Genomic DNA, 8,374 nt, shown 5'->3' with positions numbered 1-8,374 from the left:
GTTTCCTTACTAGAGCCGAGCAGTTGCTAGGCCCGCGTCCTTCCCCAATTGGCAGGCACGATTGCAGTCCCATAAGGTTCTTGACCCCTACCTTTTCAGAGATTCATGAAATCATCACTATATTAAGTACGCATTTATCGCTTCTGTTAAAAACAAGGAATTGCAATGAAAAAATAGGACGATTATGGAACTTTTTTTGTTGATTTCCTCAACTTTTCCCGCATTTATTCGTTTACTTTTTCGTATCACTAATTTAGGAAAGTCCCTCTGTGGAGTGCCCGACTGATGTTCTCCGTTTTACGGATCAAAAGTGGGTAACGCATTGCGATCTTCAGAGAAAATCATATATTCGTAGTGCCCACTTGGCTAAATCGATATATGCAGTGTCCTAGGACCAAGTCAGTGTTTTGGTGTCATGGAGATAAATTTCCCTAAAAACAATAACCACTTGGATTTGCGTACAGGTAGGATAAATCCCACTTAAAAAGATCTGTCCAAGTAGATATTATCCAAATTCAAGTGGGAACATGCCAGATACCACTCGCAATCCAACACGAGTGTGGGGTGTCCAAGTACTACGTAGGCAAATTGTAAAATGTTTCAAAACACCATGTTGAATTGGCTTATTCTTGTTAAGAGTTTTGCTATACATGTGGTTTTCCATGACTTGGTCAATAATAGGTAGGTGCTTGGGCCAACACTATTAAATTAAACTCTAATGAGAATACAGAAAATAATGTATATTTAAGCTCAAAGGTTTTAGGAAAAAAAAAAGAACATACCAATTAATCACATGGGTTGTGTAAATGTCCCACGAACAAGAAAAGAGAATCGGATCGCTTACTCTCGTTACGGTCAGCAAGATCCATAAGAAAACATTCCCCCCAATTTTCCTTGTATATAGCACCATCACGGTGGCTACTCTTCTCAAGGATTCGCGCATGCCATATACCATCAGCAGCCATGATTTTGCTACTAGTGACATCATTGTTCTCCTTCCTCACCTCTGCTCTGTCCATTCCTTCACTGGTCTGCTTCTCTTCAGACTAAGCCAATGCCATGTTGCATATTGCAGGGTCCATAAGCAAATCTGTCGATGACAAGGAACAAAAAGATCTGTTGAATTTCTAGGGTTTTTTTTTACCAGAGAGGAGAAAAGAAAGCTCGGTAGCAAGAAACCAAAGGCAAATCAGAACACACCTAGAAATTCGATCCGGTAGTTGAGCTGATAGGGATGATGCCGCCGGCGTCTGCGGAGCATCGCGTTTCGCAAGATGGGCCTCGTTTAGTTACCCTAAAATTCCAACTTTAGCACTATGCAAAAAGAAGATTCTCCATCATAGCAAACTTACGGTACATGCATGGAGTACTGAATGTAGACGAAATCAAAAACTAATTGCACAGTTTGGTTGTACTTTGCGAGATGAATCTTTTGACCCTAATTAGTCAATATTTGGATAATAATTCACAAATACAAACAAAACGCTGCAGTATGTTACAGTGTTGGCGCAGTGATTTTGGTTGTTCAAAATCGGAAAACTAACAGAGCCTTGGTGGATACCAGCGAGGCGAGCCAGAAACGATGGGGCCGACGCCAGAGAGCCTGCGGAGTTGGAGAATCGACCGTGAGGTGAGGCTCTGCATATGATCCTCCTCGGTAGTCTCGTCTCTCCGAAAACACCAAGCAGATTGATTCTAAACTGTAGTTAAGCACACAACTTTAAAGTCCATTAAAATGAAGTTAACATTTTAATAAATTAAATTCAATATTTTAATAAATTTGGTTCAACATTTTCTCAAACAATTTCTAAAATATAGATCAATATTTTTAAAAAATATTGCATTCAACATTTTTTATTGCCTACTTCAACATTTCTACAAACTGGATTCAACAATTTTTCAAATAATATTGGAAAAGTCAAAATTACTACCTTCAAGTATAGCCAAAGTCCGGATAACCCCATAAAGTATTCTTTGGTTCAATATACCCATGCTATTTAGTTCAATTTACCCCTTAACATCATTTATCTTTTTTTTCTCTATACACAAGTCAATTTCAATTTAAAATTTTGCAGGATGGTAGTGAACACCACGACTAAAAATATTTACGAATTTTTCATCATCATTTTTTTACAATTTTGTATCCAAGAATTAATTTATTATTAAATATCATACCCTATAAAAATAATGATAAAAAATTATGATGAATTTTTTTAACATGTGTTACGATGTCTGCTAATCTTTCAAAATATTAATTTAAAATTTCACCTGGAGAAAAAAAAGAAAAATTGTGTTTGGGACAAATTGAACCAAATGGTATAGTTTAGGGGGTAAACTAAAGTTTAAGGGATTATTCGGACTTTGTCTATACTTGAAGGGAGCAATTTGAACTTTTTCCAACAAGATTCACCATTTCAAAAAATTTACCTTCTTCAATCACGGTGACTGGCGGTGCCCGTGGCCATGCTCGTGCGCATCGTGGTAGCAGCACTATCAGCGTGCCCGCAAGAGACGGCGACGCGGCCAGCTGACAAGGCTAGCGATGGCGATGCAAAGGGGGGTGCACTGACCAACGCACCTACGGTTGCGGGGCTCCGGTGGGCTTCACGGAGCGCCCTGACGGCCGGTGGTGAGCACGGGTATAGGTTGTGGCAGCGGCCGTGAAGCTCGTGGGCGAGCGGGGGCGTAGAGCACGGCGGCGGCCGGCAGGCACGAGGTGGAACTAGGGTTGAGGTGGCTTGCATCAGATTGCTCGCACGAATCTCAAACAATATAAGTTAGGTAGAAAAAAAACTTCCAAAAGTCATATAGATTTCCTGGTATACTATAGACTAACCTAAATTTACACGCCTACGGGCTCAGTCCAGCTAGGGACAAGGTCCAAATAAACCTTGCATCAGTCTCGCATTGGAGTGCCAATGAATCAAAGAAAAAAAATGTATTTTTCATCCCTGAGTATTTTTCATGTTTTAAAAATGTGACATTTATCTCTTATACTTTGCTATGCTTGTCTCGAGGCACTTGGAACTCAATGGTCTAGACGTTCGATTTTCCAGCCCCACCAGAAAAAAGCTGTGGGATGTGGCTGCTTCAGGATCTCCTCGCCGCATTTAGCATCCTTTTGGTACTCAATTATGTTCTTTTTTTTTTAGAGAATACTCAATTATGTCCTTGGTGACACAATCATGACTCCAATTGCTCAGCAAGTTTTTGCGCGAGTGCATGCACGGTTTTACTGCGGCGCGTCGTGAAGCAGACCGCAGACGCTGGTTGCGTCCGAGTCGTCGTGGTTGGTATGGACCGTACCGGCGAGTTCTGCTTCCCGTGCACGGCATTTTGTGGTTGACGCTGGCCATACCTGGTCTCTGATAGAAACTCGTGGTCTATGTTTGTCCTTGTCCTGTCAGATTGGGACTTCTCGCGTCAGTTTTGTCCGTTCTTAGCTCGTGTTTTGCACTTGCACCTTGATTACAAACTCAAGTGTGCTTTTTTAAAAAAAAATCTTCAAATCTTTAGTTTGTATATGTTTGTATATGCACGCCTGATTTTATATTATTTTTAAAAAAACAATTACGTACTCCGTAAAACTTCTCAATCACACACGATTACAAGAGCACATAGGTCTACGAACCGCAACATCGGTTTTGGAGGCGGAGTTGTTGGGTGATGTCACAAGTTGCGTGTTGTGTTTCCTGGGGGCTGGGGTCGCCCGCACCGAGCCCACAGCTAAATTAAAAATTCCCCTTCTTTTTTCCATTAAAAAAAGAACTGTTTAGGGGTCCATTTCTTTTCCTAGCGTATTTCAAGCCCCAATTTATGTGGTTCTTCTTGTCTCATCGAAAGGCATTTTATTGCACGACTTCATCATGTGCATACACTAAGATGCATTAGGGCATGAGCAAAACGGTTCCGGTGCAGGAGCTTCATGAAATTCGCTCTTTGGAATATTTTGGTGGGGGAGAAGAAAAAAAATGGTTCCCTGTGGCTCTACCCTCGGTCGTGGGGGCATGTGACCCTTTTGCCTGCCACGGCCCATGGCGGAGGACAACAAGCGCAAGGACGCGAGGCAGGAGCAGCGGTGCGGTTGAAAACATCTAGGCCCCTAAGTTGGATTTTGGTAATTAATGACAACGCTTGTAGACTAACAATTTCATTGGAGATATGAGTATAGATTAGTCCCGGAGTTGAGTTGAGCTTCAAAGGATGCTACGGTGATAGCTTGGATGGTTTTATATTGGAAAGCTCAAGGCAAAGGTATATGACTGGGACCGGTTAAGAGGTGCTTAGTGGATGATAATTAACCGGGTTAATAGGCTAGATAGCCATACTATCAAGAAGGGTCAATTTCATTTGCTTGATAGTTCTATAGTGCCACTTTGCTCAAATAATTGCATCGCATGCATATAGGTTATCTCATTTGAAAAGTGAATAGAACAATGGTGAAAATAGTTTATGAAAAATGGCTAATGTACTTGTATGGCAGACGGTCTCCCTTAATTGAGGCGGACCGTTCTATAACTTAGTCGTTTTCGAGCCCATTTTGGTGCTCTGAAAAATGAAAGGGTGGCCGGTCCAGCCCTAAAGGGCGGACAGTCCGCCAATAGGTTTGATCTTTAGACAGAATAAGTCTTCGTTCCGGAGAAATCTCGTTGATGAATGGCGGACGATCCGACTCTTTGGGGTGGCGGTCTGCCGGCTAATTTGAGAAGATGGATAGAACCAGTTTAGCTCTAAGTGGGGCTTCATCGCCAATGGCGGACGGTCCGGCCCTTTGGGGCGGACGGTGTGCCAGCTAACTTGAAAAGGTTGACAGAACCAGTTTAGTTCTAAATGATCGAGCAAAAATGAATGGCGAACGGTCCGTCAGTTTTGTGGGGACGGTCCGCCTCACTGACTTTGAAAGTCAGCTCGTTCTGGACATGTTTAGCATCGCTCTGCGTGCCTGTGAATTTGAACAGCGGACGGTCCGCGCCTGTAAGGGCGGACGCAACGGTCATCTCTGCCACGCATTTATTGCGTTTGTAGCCGTTGGGATGAACGGCGGATGGTTCGCGCTCATAGAGGTGGACGGTCCGCCAATCCCCTATTTCTACGTGTTGTGAACATAACGGCTAGTGTGGGGATGGCTCTATAAATACCTCATGCCTGGTCGTGGATGAGGTCTCTTGGCACAACGAAGAGAAGCTGTTTTGCGAAACGTTTTTCTAACCAAGCTGGAGGAAAAAATAGCTTCACCAAAAAACCACAGCCGGAGCTGTCCTATCAAATGAACCCTTACTGTGTCATGATTCATGAACCAAAGATCTGCTGATGGTACGATCCCCTGACATCCACATAACCGATTCATGAACCAAAGATCTGCTGATGGTACGATCCCCTGACATCCACATGGTTATGTGGCTGCTGTTAATCCGAACCCGTGAAGGTGATCGAGATGCGCTCTGATAAGTTGTGTTCCATCACCGCTCCCCCGTACTGGCGGATGCCGACTGAACTAACACGCCCATGTCCGATTCCTCGCAGCGTCTGCGGTTAGTTCCTGCGTCGTTCAATAATGCATGCATCGCAGCTCGAACCACGAACCACTCGATACCACTGTAGCTTTTCCTTCGGGGGTGTTTGGGAGGAGTGGGCTAAACTTTAGCCCTGTCACATCGGATGTTCGGATACTAATTAGGAGGACTAAATATAAGCTAATTATAAAACTAATTGCAGACCTCCTAGGCTAAATCGCGAGACGAATCTATTAAGCCTACTTAATCCATCATTAGTGAATGGTTACTGTAGCACCACATTGTCAAATCACGGCCTAATTAGGCTTAATAGATTCGTCTCGCGATTTAGCCTAAGGGTTGTGTAATTAGTTTTGTAATTAGTCTAGATTTAATACTCCTAATTAGTGTCCAAACATTCGATGGGACGGGAGCTAAAATTTAGCCCCCTCCTTCCAAACACCTCGCTCCACATGTGAAAATGCGTCTCGTTCTTGTTCTCTTGCCGTTGCACGTGCACCGTGAACGAACTTTCGCTGGATGGTTATGATCCCTCGCGTCGTGACGGCCACAGTGCGCGTTTGGACCTGAGGCCGGCAGAGGCCGCCGGCCGTCCACCCACATACAGGACCCGGCGCGCACGCCAAAAACGTGGCGCGACACGCGCGGTCGGAGCGCGCGCGAGCCAGCCAGCGGCGTCACGTCGCGCTGGCCTCGGCCCTGGCCTGGCGTCTCCCCGGTAACTCGTGGGCGGCGACGCGGGGCTCGGCTTGGCCGCCATCGGCGTCACTCCTTTTTTCTGGGCTCCTTCTGCGCTCCGGCGGCCCCCGCGCGCGGGGCTGGCCTGGCCGCACGTTCCACGGGTCGCACTGCCGGTCGCTTTCGCGCGCCAAATCTGAACCGACGACGTGGCACCTCGTCGGCGGACCGATCGATCGTCTTCTTCTTCCATTCGGTTCTCGTAGCAATCGCGCGTCGCGTGCTGGCTTCGCCGCTAAAATATCTGCCGCGAGGAGAATGGGGATCGATACGCTGATAACCAACCAGCTACCAGCTGTGTACGCCGTACTTGCCAATGGTGGCCGCACAGAGCAAGCACAATAACAACGAAGGGGCGGGCCCCAGTATACTGATCGACCGTCGGCAGTAATTTTGGTTTCTTGGAACTAAAGTATTGGAATCCTCGTGTCGACGGTAATTTTGCGGGGTAAGAACGCAGCATGTATGGTTTGACGACGTCCCAGTCCTCCCGGTAACTAACTGGTACCCGTACAACAGAAGAAAAATGGTGAGGTGGAAGGTTCTGGAAGAACATGGCGAGAGCGAGAGGTGACGTGCTGCCTTTCTCGCCCACGCGAGGCCACCCACCCACACATTAAACAAGCAAGCCCGTATCAAGGACGGGACCTAGTCCCTGCTTGGATGCACCATCATCTAAAGTTTAGTTGCTAAAGATCCAAATAGGACAGCTAAAGACTCTCAGCTAAACTTTAGCACTTTAGCTGGTTTCAACTGGTTAAACCAGAAAGATAATTTTATCCTGCACACGGCCCCCCTCCTCCCGCCATGACTCCAGCCCACCCCGTCACCGCCAGCCCACTCCTCCACTTCCTCCCGCAAGTCCCCTCCTCCTGCCGCAACTGTAGCCCGCGGCCCCTGGCGGTGTTTAGACTTGGCAACCTACCGAGGGGGTAACCGAGGTAGTGTTTTATGCATGGGGGTTGCCGAGATCAGGAACACACGATTTAGACAGGTTCGGGCCACTTATGTCGCGTAACACCCTACGTCCTGTGTGTTGGTTGGGTTGTATTGATTGAACTTGTTTGGAGGGGTTCCCTGCCTCACCTTATATTACCAGGGGTAGGGTTACATGTCGTTTATTTACAAGAATACTAGTTGAATTCGACTAGAGAGTCCTACTCTAATTGCTAATCCTCGACATGTCTGGTGGGCTCATAAATTTTTGGACGACAGCCCCCGCCACCTCCTCCTGCTGCGACTCCAACCCACAGCCTGGCTCTCCGCCGTCACGGGGACATCTGTGTCGCTGGAAGTGGAAGGCAAGAGATGGAAATGGAAGGCAAGAGATGAAAAGTGGAGAGCTGTGAGAGGAAGGAGGTAAATACCTCTTCAACTAGCATTTAGAAAGTGGATCCAAACATAACCAGCTAAACTTTAGCTAGCCACCTTTTAGGTGGCTAAAGAAAAGCATCTACGGGTGGATCTAAACGGAGCGCGGCCCACGGCCCAGGACGAGAGAATCCCTCCAGATTCGACCGCGAGCTCGCGCCACGACTGACGCCCGCGGATCACACACATTCTCCCTCCTTCGAGTCGACCAAACGTTGTGGCCTCCGTTTCATGTGACTCTCGTAGGCTCATTATAGACCCTAACTAATGGTTGGTCCTGATGAGCCTTGCTTGCTGGTCACTAGTGGCACGTCATTACGACGTGCTCTGCTCGAGAGAGGAGAGCCACGCCACGCCACAAGTTTGCGGGGGGCGAGATATGACCTGCACCGCCGGGCGCGGGTCGACACGCGCGCGCGCGGCCGGTCGTGCCTAACCCGCGGGGGGATCGGGATCGGAATCGATTTCCTGGCCCCGGGCGTGGCACCGTGTCACCTGCCCGATCGCCCCCGGATATTTTTCAGGGCTGGGAGGAGCGGGAGCGTTCCGTTGCCGCGACGTTAACCTAACCAAAAGGTTCGGTTTGGTAACGTACTGCCATACGGCGTCGACGCGTCGTGGACTCACGGAATGTGGTCGGTGACTGGCAGGAATACAAGGACTATAAAAAAAATACGATTTTGATTTTTGCAGGACGGGTGAACAACATGTACAGACTACAGAGGAGTAGAGTACTACTACTGTAAGTTTAC

This window comes from Setaria viridis, chromosome 4 (genome assembly GCF_005286985.2).
Source record: "Setaria viridis chromosome 4, Setaria_viridis_v4.0, whole genome shotgun sequence".
In the NCBI taxonomy this organism is placed as follows: Eukaryota; Viridiplantae; Streptophyta; class Magnoliopsida; order Poales; family Poaceae; genus Setaria; species Setaria viridis.
This window is presented reverse-complemented; position numbering follows the sequence as displayed.